Here is a 20,166-nt window from a genome sequence, read left to right on the forward strand (position 1 = left end):
AATTAGTGTACAAGTTACTACAGAAATCCCTAAAAGGATTGTTTTTCCAAAGAATTATTTTAGAAGTCGCATAATATTGTTCCTTAGTAAGCAACATTCAACAATAGTGAATGATTCATTATTTCTCATATTAGTTTTATAACATGAGTTAAATCGATTTAATGTAGTCATATACATTGTATGTGACAATCGAACAAACAGTTTCATGTATGGCAACCCTTTCGCAAAATAGTGAGTGATCACTCTTTTTTGAATCGCGAGTTACCTATTGAAACCACCTTCGTTCCATTGCATGCAGCCCGGAAAGCCTTTCTACCATATGCAAGCGATTATCGTCACCGCTTGCACTGCACCGCACAGGTGAGGGAGAGAGATTCGGCGGGTCTCAAACCCTCACCTGGTGAGAGGTTCGCCGTTTGCTCCTCATGCAAAGGCATCCAAGTCGCCGGCGTCGCTCTGTGCAGTCACTCAGTGACTGGTAACTCAACGACGATCGGGCACTGGAGTGGACTGTGGTATTCAGAGCTTCAATTCAGTACGAACGCCTGCTTCGTCGAGTTCGGTTCGGTCTCGGTTGCAAAACGTGCGCGGGATCATTCGGTTGATCGCAGTGTGCAGCGGTTTAGCGATAGTTGCTCCCCTAGTAGTTGATCTACGGCAAAGGGGGCCCGGTTCTTATGTGAAGTTGGAGTGTTTATAGTGAGTGCAATAGGCAAACCTGCTAGCTAAACAGTTCAGCCGTGACGACATTCTCATTCCGACGGGACGGGTGGTAACCACGACATGCTAGCTTGGCTTGCTATGATCCCTTGATCCAATCGGGTCTACAGTGCATGTTTATTGGCAATAGACGAAAGCAGTGAACGACGACATCGATAAACAAAGTGATCTGGGCGAGTTACTCTGCAGTACGTATGGCTTGTGGCTACGAATGATACAGTTAACTCTCTATAACTCGACATTGGAGGGACCATCGAGTTTGGGGGGTATCGAGTTATAGAACAAAAACTCAGTGCAATTGCGGCTCAAGAGACCATCAAGGTAGACATGAAACCTATTCTTATGGTTCTATAACTCGATATCGAGATGCGGAATAGGGAGCGATGACTGTAGTCTTGTTTTAATGGTTTGAGTACCATGGCTATTGTTGGATGGATTAGTCGGAGTGTGCAAATTCTTTGTTTTTCCTAAACACCAAGCTGTGTGATCGAGTGAAAGAGTTTACGGTCCAATTATGACGGAGGAACTGTCCAGCGGAAGAATTATGAACCAGTTTGGATATTTTTTTTTCAAGAAGGATGATTATTGAACGATCTTTTCGACCTATGGACGTGATCATGCTGTGCCGGGGCCAAAAGTCCAATGACATTTGAACCTTCTGCGAACGCATAGGATGGGTCCGGACTGCAGTACGAAGCAAGGACCGCTTTTGGGGAAGTTTCGCAACATCTGTTCTGTGGGTTGGGACGTTAATTATCTTTAGGTTTTTTACCTTGCTCTTCCGAAATCGGCAAAGCCTCTGAAGTGAAATTTGGTAAAAGAGACAAGCCCTCGAACAAAAGAGTGTGTTGTCGTCCGGCAGCAAGACGACGGATATCAACGCGGTGTGCTCAAAGCGTAAGAGCAAAAGTTAATGTTTAAGTATGGAGTGAGAGAGGCGAAGCAAGAAAAAAAAACAAGTGAAAACGTTGATCTTTTCAAGTAGTGCCAAGTCCAAAACTAGCGAGAAGAGTTGGGGATACCAGAAGGAAAGACGTGTTTTTTTTTTTGGTCGATGGAGAATATCGAAGAAGGCCTGGTGTCAAGACAAGAAAATGAAGATGAAGACGAAGGTTACTTGGACCGGCTAGCGTAGCGTGTGTGATCCGGCAGTCCGGACCTATGATGATGATATGGTTGTCGTAGTCATCGGTGGGGAAGAGAAGAAAAGTTTTTTGGTAGCGAAAACGGTTGTCGTCAATCGGGTGGAGGTCACGGTGTTCCTGTGAATCGTTTCTGCAGGTAAAGGTGTTCATGAGTTGGGAGTTCGTCTCAAGAAAATAATGATTTTCATAATAGAAATCATAACAAAATCCTCAAAATCAACTCAATTCTTCCAGTTGTCTACATTATATAGCCAGTTGTTTCCGCAATATACATCAAAATCCAAGTGCATAATTCTCTTGTTATATGGATGGATAGCCTCATCAACAGTAATTCAAAATTATTGTTGCAAACTCTGCTGGACTTTCAGTCTCGTCTAGACCTTCTTATGAAATACCTTTCCTTTGAAATATCTTGCATGTCAAAACTCATGGAAGTATTTCTATACAAAAATTTGCAAGCAACAGGAGCGTTTTGATAAATGGCATAATGCAAATGCAAACTTAATACTGGCAAACTCGGGGTTTTCAAAACTGAAAAAGAACTCTTTAGAACCTTTAGAAAAACTCATAGGAATAATTCTTAAAGAATTAGCAGGAGTCTGAACAATATTTGGAGAAATCATGGAAGTTGTTCGGGAAGAATCACTGAATTACTGTTTCTTGGCAATTCCCCAAGCAATCTTTAATAGCAATTACAGGCAAAATTGGATGTATTTCAAGTGGAATTGTTAGAGAAGATCCGTAAGGAATTTCTGGAATAATTGCTGAAGAATCCTTAAATTAAATTAATGTAAAATCTGTACTGGAATTTATGGGAGAAAAGAATATGAATTGTTTAAGGAATTTTTGGATGAATCCTTGGAGCAATTATTTTAGGAATTCCAGTTGATTCTAGATGAAGAACTTAAGTTTGTCTTTATCCCTAGAGGATAATCACTGGAAAACTTCAAGGGATTACTAGAAAGACTCCCGAGTAATTTCTGTTCTTTAAGTGATTTTTAGAGGAATTTCTGGAGCAATTCCTTCCAGTCTCTTTGGTGGTATCACCGGAGGCATACCTGTAGACATTTTTAACGGAATATCTGGAATATTTGTTGAAACAATTGCAGGAGAAGTTTTTGTATAAATCAGACAGAAATTTCCTAGATTCCTAGATTTTAATAATTCTTGGAGAAACCCTTGGAATAATTAGCAGGGAATCATTGACGAAGTTGTTGAACAATTCCTAGAGAAACCTTTGGAAAATGTTTCGGAAGAATCTCGAGGAATTCCTGGAGAAATTAATAAGCATACTTTGAAGATGTGTGGATCTGTGGGATGAATACTTGGAGCATACAGCAATCCGAGGAGACTCCCAGAAGAAGTTCAGAATTGTTCAAGCCTTTGCTGAAGGAATTCTTGAAGTAAATCCTCTTTAATGTTCAGAGGAATAATTTCACAAACATGTTGGTTCCATTAGTCAACCTGAATATTCCGAAAAGTGTTGGTTCAGTTTCGAAAACTGACGACAGATTGATATTCATATATTTGTAGTTTGTAGGACTTTCGGAAAAAGCTCTGAGGAATCTTCCGAAGAATCAATAAAACAATTTTGTATGAATTCGAGAAAAAAAAAACACCTGAAAAAATCCCTGGAGTCATTCACAGGGCATCCGTTAATAAACTCTAACTATTCCTGCAGATTGCTTGGAAGAATCACTGAAAGTATTTCTCGAGGAACTCTTCGAGCAAACCATGGTATGAATTCCTAGAAGAATGTCTCGAGGAATTCCTGGATAAATTTAAAGTGTTCCATCTTCGGTAGAAAAAAGGTACCTCTAGTGAATGGAGTGGAATAGTTTCTGAAAAAATGTTCAAGACTGTTTCTGAAGGAATTGTTCAATAACTCCTTGAGGAGTCTACAGAAAAAGTTAGAAAGTGATTATCAGATAAAATTTCTTGAGGGATTCCTGGAAGATTCTCTGGAGGTATTGCTGGAAGCATTCCTGTAGAAATTTGGAAGCAAATTGCTGAAAAAAAAATACGGAAGAATTTATTGGATTAATTTTGTATATTTTTCTGAAAAGATCGTTCAAGAATTCATCAAATATGTTTATTTGGAATTTCCGTGAAACTTCAACAAGAATTTTCAAAGGAGGCACCACACTAGACAACGAACTAGAATAATGCGTACAGTAACATAACATTCCTCGCGAAAAGTTTTCTGGACTGAAGCAGGAATCGAACTCGTAGTCCTTAGCACAATGCGATTAAATGCCTGATGATGCTAACCGTAAGGCCACTTGTGTTTGTTTGATTTCTTCGATGATTTCGCAAAAAAAATTCTCAAAGATATTCTAGGAACACTTTTCGGGGAAAACGCAAGTGAATTCATCTCAGAGATTCCAGGGACTCTGGATAAATGTCTGAAAGAGTCAACCAGAGATTCACTGGTACAAAATTATGCAGAATCTATCAAGTGATTTCTTAAAAAATTTTGGGAGGAATTTCCAAAAAAGTTATGGAGGATTTCCTAAAAATATAAGAAACTAGTGGTCCCGGCAAACTTCGTCCTGCCATCAAGTAGGCTGTTGTAAAACTTCATGTAATCCCCCGTACAAAATTACACATTATTCTTTTCCCGTTTTTCCGATTATTCTGGTGACTTTCCCGAAAATTTACCTCGTACGAACACGTCGCATCCCTTGTCGAGTGCAACAGTGAAAAACTAACGTCAATCCGTTGATCCGTGCTCAAGTGATTTCGTGACATACAAACACCACTCCAGTTTTATATATATAGATTAGAAATTATAAAATAATTTATAAAGTGATTTCTGGATAAATTTTGGCAAAATATCTGCGGTAATTGCTGGATAATTCCTTCCTACTGAATTTGTAGAAGAGTCTCTGAAGTAATCTGTGAACGAATACCTATAGAATAACTTAAAAAAGATTATGTAAAATTTACTTGAATAATTCTTGGATAAATATTTGATAAAAATCTAGCCTAATCTTCAAATAAATCTTTGAAATAAACTTTCAAAAATTAGCTGTTAACTCCTATAGACATTTACGAAGGCAAAGTATGGATGAATTTGGTTATTTGTCCCTGGCAGTTTGGTATTTCGAAGTTATGGAATGTTAGTTGGATTTGTGAAAACATAGATGAAATTTTTTTCTGGAATATCTGCATTTAGACTGATGAAAATTTTAAAGTTTTTGTTCTCCTATGTTTAAACGGTGTCAATCATGATGAAAATCATTCACCCAAACTTTGAAGTGATTTGTAAGAAATTTGGTTGTGCACACGCCGTTTGCAGTTTGTATGAAAATTACTCTTGAAAACACAATCGTTTGCAATAAGTCCTCTATCTGCTCGTAATAATACATAATGGAGAAGTGAACAAACTGTGCCTAAGTGAAATCTGCCCAGCTACAACCACATTTTTATGGAATATCTGGATAACTTGGTATTGATTCCAAAGTCTAAATTATGCTGAAATGTTCATTCAGTTACTTTCAGAGCAATACCGCTTTTTTGCAGTAGAACATAGTAGCCTTTGATCTAATCTCCCCGCCAGGGTCTCCAATATTGCCTGCCGAACAGTTAGTGAAGCATGCTTCATGTAAACCCACTTTATGATGATGAATAACAATTAATCCTGACGTTCAATCAAAATGTGGTCTATAAACTTCAAATGGCGTGAGCACAGTCAAATTTCGTCCGAATCACTTCAAACCAGCCTTCTGGTACCACAATACAACCTCATGGAAAAAAAATGAGCCATCATCTCTGGTTCCCCAAGACAGTCCAATGTTTACAAACAAATCGGCGTTTCGGGACCAACAACTTAAAATGGCGAAAACTTTTTAGGGTGAAATAGTTATTTATGCAACAAGTTGCAAAATGATGATTTTTTCAGCAAGAGTTGTACATTTATCCAACGAGGCTCGCCGAGTTGAATAAATACAACGAGTGCTGAAAAAATCGAGTTTTGCAACGAGTTGCATACAACATTTTTTGCTATTTCGAAAAATGCCGTTTCAGCTGGATGAACTTTAAAAGCACAAGCAAACATTTCAAGAGAACCCACATGGTCATACAGCCATCCGTAGTTTCAATTCAGTATTTTTCAATCACGTAGGCTGTGATACAGAAGTACCAATGAATATCACAAATTTTCTCGCTCCCATCAGTAGCTGACTACAAATGCTGGATGATCCGATCCCACATCAGAATCGCTAGCCAGTGTCAGAACCAGATCGCATAACCAACGGATATAGATTATTTTATTCTACGAACGGCTTGAGGTCAGAATTGTCGGTCTCGTATAGCGAAGTGACAATTCTCGACTCGAGTGAACTGATTTGCCGTGTAAACCAAAAGGAAAGTCACTTCACTAGAGTCGAGAATTGTCACCTAGCTATGAGAGACTGACAATTCTGACTCCAAGCCGTTCGTAGAATAAACCCATTTATATCCGTTGTGCGGTCTAGTTCTGAAACAGGCTGGCGATTCTTATGTGGGATCGGATCGTCCAGAATTTGACGTCAGACGTAGAATAAATCCATGAATCAGATGCAATTGTGCTTATACTGTGCGCAGTGTTAGGTGAGATGAATCGCATGAAGTGAGAATTGTCGACTCGCTCCCGTTTGATTAACATTAGTCACCTCAAGTCACCCGAGGTGAGAACAATTCATCTCGACTCTTACGCTGCGCAGAATAAACACATATGGCATGAAGAGACTGGGTTATTCAGTTGACGCCTATCAAAACAGTACTGAAAAGTGCTACTTTTCAGCACCGAAAAGAGTGCTGAAAAGTAGCACTTTTCAGCACTGCTTTTTTCGATAGGAAAAGTAGGCCGCTATGTCGATCATCTTCTCAATGAAAAGTTGATTGATTTGCAACGGAATTGCAAAAATGTAGTTTTTGATATTTCATGTAGTTTCAAATTGACAAACTGTTGCAAAATCACTGTGCCCCGACAGACCGTTATTATGCAAAAAAATTGTCCATCAATTCTGAGCACAGGGCTCGATTTCTGAGGTTATTTTGCACCTCTGAACCAATTTTTTAAAAAATCCTTAGGAGGAATCTCGAGAAATCTTGATTTGAAGTTTTAGATCTAAAATTTCAATATAATCCTCATTAAAATTTTGCAATAGCACTGAAAAAACCTACAAAAACGCTCAAAAAGTTGGCCAAACTGTTCTCAACTAGTAAAAAATTGTTATCGTTGTTATAATTAGACATTAACAACTAACTAAACTTACCAGAGTGGCTTAAGATTTTTTTTTCATAGATTTCTATAGTTTTTATACTTGTATAGTCGATTTAGAGCTAGTATCAATCATTTGTTTCAAATCTGGAATAATTTGGTACAATACACATGAACATACACGAATGTCTTTCACGGGGCCGCTGGCCTCCACCTGAATGATGTAACTTTTTCTTCCGGCATTCTCACTAAATGACCAGCTCACTGAAGTTTGCCTATTTTATTCACACAATAGTTTTCGCTCCTGTTCTCAAATAAATGTGCTTTTAGAGCCAATAATAAGCGTTTTATACAGGGCAAATTGACAATGGTGATTCATTTAGGCATGCTTGCATTCATCGTTGTTCTGTTTGCCTTTTTATTGAAAACTGATTTAGTTTTCAGTGTTCTGCGATAAAGGGTCGCGAGGTGTTTTGCCGAAGTTGTTAACGAAATAATTGATCTATGAAATCAAATAAGCCTTTATCAAGCAACAGTGTAGAAATGTTATTTCCCCTTGCAAGTTGGTCCCTAAGCTGGTTACATAATCCATAAAAGGAGATATTCACAGCTAGTACACGTGTGTTATCATTATTATCATGCGTCATAAGTGTGTTCAGAATAATAGTAGTGAAAGCCGATTTTCATACAAAATACTCAACTTTGGCATGCTGTTACTTTGTTTCCCTATGAGCAATCGGCTTTAAATTTAGAAAAAATCAAAAACTCAAAATACAGCAGATATATAAATAATGAAAACTACTATTATTTTGAACGATTTCACCTGGTGCTTAACTTTTTAACCGGTAGTGTGAAAATTAACAAATTATGTGATAATGAAATTGGCTCTATTTGTAATTTACTGCCAAAATTTCATGCCGATTGCTCCTAAGTATGGAAAGAAAGTAACAGAATGCCAAATTTGAGCATTTTGTATGGAAATCGGCTTACACTACTATTATTTTGAACACAACTGTACATCTCCATCAAGCACTGCTTCAGCACCAACAAATCTGAACTTCCTTCTTTTTCTACATGCAACCATATACGTTTGGGTAGAGTACATGATATGACAAGCTTATCCTAGTTGTCCACCTTTAAAATAGTGAAACTCTGCTTTACTGCACTGCGGACGATTTCAATAAAGCCATCGTCTGCAAAATCAAGGAGTATATGCGACAAAACGCAATATTGAACAGTAAATTCTGAAACTCATCTCCTTCCATTCCATGTAATTTTCCATAAAAAATAGGCTCCTCGTCTACAATTCTTACACTTCATTGTATTTGCCAACCTATCAGCTTTATGTTTTATTTTCAAGCCTTTGATATTACCTGCAGCAGAATTTCGTTACTGAGTCGATCGTGATCTAGAAATCAATATACAGATTGACGATGAATTCCGAAAAAAATAAAACGAAGATTGTTTCAGGTATATTGAGTGGAATTCCTGGTGATGCTGATCTAAAGTATTAAATACTCATTAAGGATTTGTTTGAAGTTGTTAAAGACTTTGTTAATTTTAGAACACTTGTGACATATGACAATCATGTTTCCCGTGTAGTTATAATCCTGTTGTGGCTGGAGTATTGAAAAGGATATTTTTACACAGAATGGTGAGGCCAGAACTCGGCGGAAAACTAGACGTAAACATCATGAGTAGTAAGTAGTAAGTAGTAGAAACAAATTTTTTTTAAGCAAAATAAATACGGCAGCCTTTGGTGGGCTGGTCACTCAGTGTGAAAGTCGAAAAATAAACTGTAAATTACTTATATTCAGCATTGAATGTTTCACGTTTATCGAACTTAATATCAATTGTATATAAGAATTTATTGCTTAGATTTCATTCTATTGAACTAAGCTAACTGGATTAAGCCATGTAAAAACATACTTAAGCCACTCTGGTATGTTAAGTCAGTTTTTAATATTTCTAATTATAACAATGGTAACAGTTATATGCTAGTTGAGAACAGTTTGGCCAACTTTTTGAGCGTTTTTGTAGGTTTTTTCAGTGCTAATGCAAAATTTTATTAAGGATTATATTGAATTTTTAAGTCAAAAACTTCAAATCAAGATTTCTCGAGATTCCTCCTAGGGATTTTTTTAAAAATTGGCCCAGAGGTGCAGAATGACCTCAGAAATCGAGCCCTGTGCTCAGATTTGATGGACAATTTTTTTGCATAATAACGGTCTATCGGGGCACCGTGAAAATCTTTATTATATTTTATTTTGAACGAAAAATTTGTATGTGGTGAACTTCGAAAGCAGTATGAAAAAACGGAAATATATCCCCGAATTGATTTGACTTAAATCGGTAATTCCTCTTGAGTTTAACACTCACTTCAAAAACATGGCTTCATAGAACTGGGCTGCTTCAAACTTTGGGAGGATGATATTTACCATAATAATCGTTTAAGCATAGGGGAGCCAAAGTTCAAAGTTTGCGTTAATCTTTTGGGAAGGATTTTTATTGAATGTTTGGAAAGAGTCCTAGCCATGATTATTGACGAATCCTGGAAAAGGTTCTTACACAATCCTTGATGATTTTTTTACACAATTCTTCTGGGCAAACTTCTCCAGATTCTAGAACAGAGTTTGGAAATGAGGTGTGGGTGAAGTTCTGCCGGAATCCTAGAGGACAGAATCCTGCACTGAATTCTCGACAAATCCTGGACTTCATTCGTTGACAAACCTGGATAGGACTATGCAACAATACTAGACGAGATTCTAACAAAATCCTTCGAGAATTTCTGATAGGTTTTTAAAAAAATCACTTATACAATCCTGTACAATTGGAGTAAATCACTATTTTCGGTTTCCCCAAAATAAATTTTCATCCTTTCGATTTGATTGTATTGAAAATATTGCTGCATTAAATAAATAACCCGCAGCACAATATTGTTTCTGAGATTTTGCTCGCGTTTCAAAAAGGCTCGAAAGATCTGGTTTAAATTGTTTTTTCAACTTTCAACTAGCAAGTGCTAAGTAAAGAATTTCTAGAAAACCTCGAGCAACTCTTTAAAAATATATAAATTCTGGAAGGAATCCCTGAAACAATGTACGTAAACACTTGTTCGAATGGTTGTGGGAGTTTTTGAATGAATTATAGAGAAAATATGGTGAAATTGCTGGAGAAATGTTGAAGAAAATAAGTTCATCATAATATGTTCAGGCCTTCTAGAACATTAGTCCTTATGACAGCATCATGCAATATGCCTGAACATGATTTCTTAATATTTTTTCAACTATGCCACGTCCATTGAAGTATACATTAAAGAATTACTTAAGAAATTTCTTTGGGAGCTTCTAAAGGATATGCAAACAAATTTCTGGCAGATTGTGTTGAAAACTTATCGAAGAAACCCCTTAATAAACTTCCCGGAAATGTTTGAAACAATTCCGGAACGATTCTTTGAGAACTCCTCTGATGATTTTTTGTTAGAATCACTGATAGAATTCCTGGATCAGCCAAGAAGAAATTCTCGCGTTAGTTCCTGGAAAACTGCCGGATTTATTGTAAATGGAATTCCGGGAATAACTTTTGAATGGCCTTTAATGAAATTTCTGGATGAATCTTAAGAGTTCCTTATGAATTCCAGGGTTTTAACAAAAGGTAATTTCAGAACTACTACTAAAACAAATCCATCGCTTTTTCTTGGAGAAGTCACTGGAAGCAACTCCTGAGGAAAACTGATAGCAATATCCTGGGATATTGCCTGAGTAACTTTTTAATTAATTTCCAGTGAAATCGCTAGAAAACTTTTGGATAGAATTACTTGATGCAAGATTTTTTAAAAGAGTTCCTGGAAGAATCTATAAAAAATATTCCAAAACATGTTGATTAAAGTGAGTGGAAAGTGTTCTCTTTTCGATTATGGTTTCTGGAACCTAGATCGGATTGATTATCATAAATAAATATTCTTTGCAATTTGCGCTTTTGATAAAATCTCTGAAGAAACTTCTGAAGGATCTTCAGAGAAATTTCTGGAGAGGAATTAACAAGAAATTGAAGAAAATTAGCCAATTTGTGGCAATCGATATTGCTCGTAAAATGCTGGAACAGTCTTTGTATGTTCATTAGCATTGAGTAGGTTGCATAAAATCGTAGGTGATATGTGATACAGTTCTAAAAATTTTAATAGGCGTTCTAGTGGAGATCTTTTGAAAATTTTCTTTTGAATTTTGAAAGAAGAATTCGAACAAATTTTTGTTACTTAGTACGTTTTTCTTTTTCTTAAAGCTTATTTATTTGGGTGCAAGTGAAAACTTGTTATAATCTTAGGAAACAATAACTATTACGCGACGCTGTTTCATTGCGCTATTGTTTGGAGTTGCATAATGAATCACTACAAAACTATTTCCTGAAATTTCAAAATAATGTTGAACGCATCCCGATATGATTTCTGTTACTCTTAAGTGGTCTTTTACGAAATTGCAAAAAATGTTTTTTTTTTTTGCAATTTCTCATCGTAATAGGCTGTTTTTCATTAAGCAAATCTGTCATGAAACTGCCTATGAATTATGCAGTGCGGTAATAGTCATTACGTAACTGAAACCAGTTATGTAATGATTCATTACGCAACGTTTTCTCATTACTCAACTGTTTTGAGTTGTTGTTGCGACGAAACTTCTCGCTTAGGCAACACTGTCGAATCTGTATATGTAGTGGACCGTAACGTAAACAGCCGACAAACGTCAGCAGTAGTGAGCATGCAGAAAACAAACAATACACAACAGTCCGTCGAAGAATGTGTTCTTTTATTAGCAAGTCGATCTACTTAAAGCTATACGGTTTAATTTTTATACTTGTCCAACTATCTTCAAAGTATTTATTCTACTATTTATAGCTATTTACAGTTTCTAAATCTAATCCTACAAACTACTGTTCAAAATTGTAAGCCTAAACTATAAGATATAACTACAGTAAGAACGACATAATTGAAGTTTGATATTCACGAACTAATTATGTAATGTTCACTAGATCCACATTCGGAGTGGGAAGTTGCGGAATTCCAATACCACTTCGAGACTAAGAACACTAAATTTGTAAGCAATTGAATTTGAGTCATTCAGAAGTCATTACACAACAATTTTTCAGAAATTGTAAAATAATGGTGAATGCATTCCGATACGATTTTTGATACCCTCAAAGTGTCTTCTACCAAATTGCAAAAAATGTTGTACTTAACTCGTTGCAGAACTCAATTTTTCATAGCACTCGTCGTAGTTATCGAACTCGGCAAGCCTTGTTGGATAAATATATAACTCGTGCTGTAAAATCATCATTCTGCAACTTGTTGCGTAAAATACTAGTATTATATTTCTGTCTATCAAATCATTATGGCGTGTTTTTTTTTTCTAGCTAAAATGCAGCAAAATTTAAAAAAAAAATCACCTTCAACTTTTATATAATTGAGTTACAATTTTATGTTAATCCACTAGTCGAGGAGTTACTTGTGACGAATTTTAAAAAGATTGTTACTGTTAGCCACACTATTCTGTATTTTATGAGCAATGAAGGCCTAACTGGTCACTAATATCATCGGTCAGTTGTTTCACGAAATAAGAAAACTTACTTTTCAGTAGAAGCTAGTTTAAAACTAAATGAAACGCCTCTAACTAGAATAACTCTATAGTCAATAAAAATAGTTTGAAAAAAAGCGAAAATATAAGAAAATATGTTATGAAAATTGTGTAGAGGAGCTCTTAAAGGAATTCTTGAAGGTACGTGTAAAAGAGCTCTTGTTGTGTTGGAGCGATTTGCGCAAAAAAAGGAAGTAAAGTAAGGCGAAGCAAATATGCCTAACTGTTTCGTATGAAAGAACATCTCAGAATTTGGATTTTGGTCCAAAGAAGCCGATGGAATGAATAATATTGAAAATGTGTTACAGTTCGTGAATCATAACAGTTCGTAGCTCATACTCTCATAGACGTCAACGATCGAAAGTGAGCTTTGTTTTCTGGCAATGCAGTCGTAAGCAACTAAATTATAATCGATTGGTTCATATTACACCCTTTTGATCACAAACATTTTGTAGAAAATGGAACACATTCACTTATCTTTCTTGATTAGAATGAGAGAGTGTCTGCGAATGTGAGACGTGTTGACTCACAGTAATCGGCACCAAACAGAGGATGGTGTGTGCATTTTTTCTCTATCGTGACTTATTTGGGCTTATTCTACGACTGGAGTGAGGTGAGAGTTGTTGATCTCGTATAGCAAAGTGACAATGCTCGACTTGAATAAAGTGACTCGCAATGAGACGCAAATCAAAAGGGGTCTCACCTTATTCGATTCGAGTATTGTCACTTCGCTATACGAGACCTAGAGCACTCAACTCACGCCACTCGTAAAATAAAGTCAATTATTTTCCACGAATGATAAAAATCATGCGTGTTGTGTGAATGCGGGCGCATACAAAGGATAAAATTTTGGCTCATGTGTCGTTGATCGTGAAGGTTCTATTTAGAATTGACCATTTGCCAAAACTAAAACAGAAGTTTTCTTCAAGAAGAACAAAAATTGTAAAAAAATAAGAACATCCGTTTCTATGTTTTGTCAATTATGATAAACGGACGTTTTTTTTTATTTGTTGATCATTCGGAAGCTAATCGCTTTTTAAGTTTTGACAAATAATTGATTCTCACTAGGGGCTTCACTTTTCCGAAGCCTGGAATAGTTATCAGGGAATATAGCAGATATATGTTTTGTATACTTCCATTACTCACGCGCGCTCATCCTTTACGTTATCAAAAAACAGAGAATCTTATACACTGTTAGAAGTTGGATCCTAACAGCTAAAAAAAAAGAAATTCAATTTAGATTTGCAAGCAATTGAACATTGACTACTTGGATGATGACCCAATTAACGCAGCTTTTTTATCTGTATACAAAGTTATTCGATCAATTTGATCAGAGAAGGACAACTTGGCACATAATGGATCAATGCACGAGTTCACTAATCTGACGTTTGAGCGGTGCCGTATTCACTCGTTGCCATGGTCACATAAATAACACGGCACCGCTAAAACGTCATCGAGTGAACTCGTGCATTGGTCCATTGTATTCAATTTGATATTAGTGCTTTCTTATTCTTTTCCCAATATTCACCAAGGTCATGAACACTTTTATCTATCAAAATAAACGATACACAGCCACACCGTGACGAAGGTGGTCGGTCAACTTCCATGCCCTGTTCGGTCCTCCTTTGGCGTGGTTGGATACTTAGTCTTCGATGCGATGTTTGTTTCTGCAGATGACGGTGGGAGATATCGCCGCTCCGGACTCCTCCGGAGATAGTGGAACTCGTTTGTTTTCTTCCTAAAGTCGTCAAGAAGCCGCGTGAATGAACTGAACCACCACGGAACAGCCAGAAGTGAGAAGAGGCCCGTATCGAATGCGGCAGTCTGCGCCGTGGACAGAAGACGGATGGATAGTTGGATGGGTTGGATGGATTGATGGGAATGGGTATTATTTATATATGTATAGATACACATTATATTGTACGGGCTGTGATGTGAATAATTAGTTTATAAAAGCTTCATTTCACTTTTTGCTAGCTCTATGGGTGAATTGCTGCTAGAGGTATTGTGCTTCCTATTGGATTAGGTTTGGTGAGGCAATCGACCATGTCGTTTAGTGCAGTCTAGTTGATACTGCAAACATGCAATGGGTTTTAAAGGATTTACGCTTTGAAATTCCAATGATTCATGCGAGAGAATCCTTTTTTGGGATAACAATGGATCTTTTTATGAGATTCGAGTAAATTCCCTTAAAGGATTAAAATGAATTGATGGGACTCCAGTCTGGAGATTCAAATGAATCTCTTTGGAGATTCAAATGAATCTCTTTGGAGATTCAAATGAATCTCTTTGGAGATTCAAATTAATCTCTTTTGGCGATCGAAATGAATCCCTTTCGAGGATTCAAATGAATCCCTTTCGGGGATTCAAATGAATCATCCCTTTTTAGGGATTCAAATGAAACACTTTTGGGAATTCAAATGAATCCCTTTTTGGGATTCCAGTGAATCTTCTGAACGATATTCCAGTGAATCCTTGTGCATCCTATCACGAGGTTCTGATTAATTCAATTTCATTGATTCAAAAATCTTTCGCAAATCGCCATACTTGATCGTCAACCACCTTGCCGATGTGCGGCATCATTAGCCGATGGTTCTTGGCCAAGCTGCACAAAAGCCTTCAATGGCATTCGTCGCAATGCAATGCATTCGTCTTTGACATTTCCAAAGTTTGCTCATAGCCATAGTCTGCGCAAGGTGCACTCTAGCCAATTCTGTTTGCTCCCCGACTTCTACGATCGGTTTAAACAACAACGATGAGAGGCGGATGGGACAACCGCATGGCCTACTGCTTGGTTTAAGTTGAGGAGGTTTGGCTGATATATGTATTATAAATAATTATAAATTGTGGGAAGCTGCTGCTGCTTCTGCTGTCGACGACGACGACGATGCCGGCAATGGCTGATGGTTTCGTGCCGACCGAGCATTCGAGGGTGGCACTAATGTTGTTTTGTGCTGTATGTGACGTTGTGAAGAGCCCTCGACCGTTCGATCTCCTCGTCCATGGGTCCTACGGCATAGGCTGTAGGTATGCAGTGGCAGTACAAGTGGCACCGAAAGTGTTCACGTTCGGTTGGATGATATTTTTGCGGTTATTTTTTTCTCTCTGAACAGCAACCATCATCATCAACATCATCCATTGAGCAGCTCGAGCGAGAAACAGGGATATTATGAAGATTCTACCCCATTACCCCGAATACCATTTCCCCGAATGCCATCACCCCGAATTCCATTACCCCGAATGTACCATTACCCCGAATTCCATCACCCCGAATGCTATTTCCCCGAATTAATAATTATCTTGACATGATGATATTGATGACAGTTCCTCGTGATATTGGAATTCGGGGTAATGTCATTCGGGGTGATGGGCCGTTCGGGGTTTTGGAATTCGGGGTAATGGCGTTCGGGTTAATGGCATTCGGGTTAATGGGATTCGGGGTAATGGGGTAGAATCATTATGAAACAGTAGAGTAGGTCTAGGTGCCCAACTGCCATAACTAAATAGAATCGCGTTTTGGGTGGCGGCGGCACTGCGCTGCAACCTGTTGTGATGCGAGAAGCGAAGGGGTGGAGGGGGAGATCGTAGTTGGCCATGTCGGGGATTCCTCATTGACTGGCGGTTATAATGCGCAATGAATTGTGATGCAGTGTCGTCGTGTTCGGTGCTTTATGTTGGTTGTTGTTTTTTTACCCATTTGTTTTTGTTGAGATCAGCTCATTTTCGATGAGTTTTTGGGTAAGGGTATGCGATATGCATTTTTTCCACGTCGATACTAAACGAAAATCAAAACTTTTTTTTTCTGAGTACAAAGTTTAGATTTTCTAATAACAAGTGGATAAAGACCTTTAATATATTTGTTACATTTGGCTTGAATGCCCTCAATGTGATATCTGAAAGGTAATTTTTTATCTAGCATGAGCCCTAGATATTTAACTTCTTCTGACCAATTTGCTGGAACCCCTCTCATCATAACAACATGTCTACTTGAAGGTTTCAAATAAAGAGCTCTTAGTTTATGTTAGTTTATGTATGTGGGAATATTATTAGTTAATTGGACAATAGTTGGAAGCTTCTGCAGGATTTTTGTCTGAAAAATGGTAGAAATTTGGCCATTTTCTCTTTGCAAGGAAAATATGCCAACTGGAAACATTTGTTAAATATATTTACTAGCAATGATAAGTTACCTCTGGAAGGTTCTTGATGAGGATGTAGAAAATTCCATCATCGCCAGGAGCTTTCATATTTTTGATTTTTTTAAATAATAGTTCTCACTTCTTCCAAATCAGTCTCCCAAGAATTTTCGAAAACGTTCTCTTGATTGAGAATATTTTCTAAGTCCTGAGTAACTTGATTTTCAATTGGACCAGTAAGTCTTAAATTAAAATTGTACGCGCTTTCGAACTGCATAGCAAGTTTTTAAGCTTTTTCGCAATTGGTTAGTAATAATTTGTTTTCCTCTTGCAATGCCGGAATTGGCTACTGAGTTTTTTTTTCCAAGTTTCAGATAATTTCCGAAAGGGCTTAACCTTCCGTGTGTATTGGGGTCATTTTTGGCCAATCGACACTCTAAAAGAGCTATAAATTTGTAAGGAAAAGAAATAGTAGTAGATTACTTCAGGTACCTTCCTCCCTAATCTCTACCGTAATCCCTACAGCGATTACTCCAAGAATTACACTAAGGATTTCGTCTGAGACTCTTCCGAGAATTCCTCTAGGACTTGACCGTTACTAGATTTTCTAGACCTAGGGCTCCAGGAATACCTTCAGTAATTCCTCCAGAAATTCTTTCAGGTGTTCTTCTAGTGATTTCACTAAAGATTATTCAAGGGATTTCTGCTGGAATATAGATTCAAGGATTCTTCTACAGATATTGCGAGGAGTTTCTCCAGTGATGTTAGTATAATCTTTACTGGGATTTCTCCGGGAGTTTCTCCGAGAGTTTCTCCGAGGGAACTTTTCAAGCAATTATGCCAGGAATTACACCAAATATGCCTTCAGAGATTCTTCTAACCTTTCCTCCTGATATGCTTATAGAGCTTCCTCCAGAAATGATTGTCGTGACTCCTCCAAGGTTTTCACCAGAAAAATCTCTGCAAAAACTCTTGGCTTAATACAGAAATTCCTCCAGGGATCTTAAAGAGTTACTCTTGTCATTTATCCAATGATTTCTGCAGAAACTCCTACAAGCATTTTTGCAGAAATTTTCTCAGGTAGTCTCTCGAGATTTCTCTAGGAACCGGAAATTTCTTCAGGGATTCCACCAGAACATTTCCCATAAGTTTCGCCATAAGGTCCTCCAGGGATTCTACAATAAATTACTTCAAGATTTTCCTTCAAGACTTCTCCCAGAGATATCTGCAACAAATCCGCTGCATGGATCACTCCGAAGATTTTTTCAAGTAATCCTTCAAGAATTTCGCGAGAAATTTTATCAGAGATTTGTTGTTGGCCTCCGAAAAGTCCTGTATTGATTCCTTAAATAAAAAAATACCCTAAAAGTGTCTACAGCGATTCTTTTAATGAAGAAGTTTTTTAATTGTTTGTGCCATCTCTGGAGGAATCTCTAGATAAAATGCATGAAAAAACCCTTAGAGTAATCTCTCCAGAAAAAAAATATGGATCAACCTCTTTAGTATCACATGAAGGAATCCTTAGAGTAATCTCTAGAAAAATCTTCGGGGGAATCCCTTGAGAAATCTGTTCATAATCCCTGGAAGATTCCATGGAAAATTTTTAAGGAAAATAATTTGCAGGAGTCTATGGAGGAATTCCGGAAGAAATCTCGTGTACAATTTTTAGATGTATCCATGTAGAGATTCTTTTGGAGGATTCTTGGAGAAATTTCTGGATAAATGGCTGGAGGAATTCCTGTAGAGATTTCCCTGGAGGAGTTTGGAGAAATTCCTGTAGGAATCTCTGAAAGATTACCTGGGTCAAATGCTGAAGGAATTTTTGGAGGCATCCCGGGAGAAATCCCTGGAGAAATTTCTGGAGGTATCTTTGTAAGAATCCCTGAAAGAACCACTGAGAAGATTATGCGGGAGCAGGAGGAATCCTGGGAGAAACCCCTGTAGTGATTTTTAATGGAAAAATCCCTGGATAATTCTTGGAGGGATCGATGGAGAAATATCTGGAGGAATCCATAAAGGAATTTTCCTAAAGGATTCTAGGTATAGATTTTTCTAATGTAATCCTTAGAGAAAGTCTTAGAGTATTTTCTGGTGAAATTCCTGTAGGATGATGCCATGGTTAATTTTTGGAGGAATTTTCAAAGAAATTCTTGAAGGAATCCCCGGAAGAACTCCTAGTAGAATCCCTGGAGAATTTCCTGGTGGAATCCCTCGAGTGATCCCTGGAGAAAACAAAGGAGGCCTAAAGAGGAAATACCTGCATGTATATGTGGAGAAATTCATGGAGGAATTTCTGATGAAATATCTGGAGTAATCCTTGAATATATTGTTCTAGTGTGAGTCCTGGAGAAAGATTTGAAGACATATCTGAAAGAATCCCTACAGTTGTTCCTAGATGAATCCTTGAAGGAGTAGTATCTGGAGGAATCTTTATAAGAATATCAGGATATATCGCTTTAAGAACTCCTGGATTTATGTGGAAAGATTCTTGGAAGAATCATTGGATAAATTCCTGGAGGAATCCCAGCAAAAATTTTTTTTTGAGGGATCTATGGAGCATTTTCATCGTAGGCATACAAGTGTAAAGTACTCTTGAAATTTCTAGATAAATTCCTGTAGGAGATTTTCCTGCAGAAATTCCTGAAATAATCCTTGGAGCCTCAAAATAATAGTGATCATAAGTCAAAAATAATAGTGATCACATCATCTCGCTTCGTATATCCCTGAATCGAGAATCCATGGCCTGACAAAACCTGGGTCAGAAGGAAGTTAATTTCTCTGGTCATCCTCACCGACACGTTAGGAATTAGCCTGTGGGTCCACCTTCCTTTCTCCGAGTTATTCTACTTCTGCTGCCACCTCGCCATTGTATTTATTCTGATGGTATTCCTCACGTTCATTGTTTCCCTTTGCATGTAGAATGCTATGCCCTCAGCCAGAGTGATGCAGATGGGGATCATTCCGGCGATAACGCACACTGCCTTATAGTCGACCATGACTCCAAGGTGCTTTAGAGAGCATGTCGATGGGATTGCGTGTCCTCCGACGTTGATCTTCAACTGCTGAACCACACTGCAGCTTGAATCTAGTCATCCACGATTTCGCCGTCAGCATCTCCACTTCCTCCGCAGTCTCGCCAGTTATCGCAAGAACGACGTCATCTGCGAAACCGACGATATCGACTACATTCGGCAGTGTCAAGGTTAGCACTCCATCATACATCATATTCCACAGTGGTGGACCATCTCCAAAGCGATGCCTTTTTGGTGGTCCCAAAGAGAAAATTTGTTCGCGCGAAGGGCAATCCCAAAAGTTAAACTTATGGTTGCCCCCGCAATTTG

At 37.7% G+C, this 20,166-nt stretch overlaps 1 protein-coding gene across 7 annotated transcripts in view; it reads left to right on the plus strand.

Annotated features, from left to right (window-relative positions):
- Positions 1-531: 531 nt before the first annotated feature.
- Positions 532-20,166, plus strand: part of LOC5566765 — a 190,216-nt gene continuing 170,581 nt past the window's right edge. Inside the window, exons 1-2 of one of the 7 annotated variants that reach the window (XM_021845778.1) lie at positions 532-908; positions 1,517-2,001. The gene's annotated coding sequence lies outside the window, so the exon portion shown is untranslated. Of the gene's footprint in view, positions 909-1,483; positions 2,002-20,166 lie in introns of those variants that run through there. The other 6 variants (XM_021845903.1, XM_021845942.1, XM_021845838.1 and 3 more) reach the window with 6 other exon arrangements.

This window comes from Aedes aegypti, chromosome 1 (assembly GCF_002204515.2).
Source record: "Aedes aegypti strain LVP_AGWG chromosome 1, AaegL5.0 Primary Assembly, whole genome shotgun sequence".
Taxonomy (NCBI): Eukaryota; Metazoa; Arthropoda; class Insecta; order Diptera; family Culicidae; genus Aedes; species Aedes aegypti.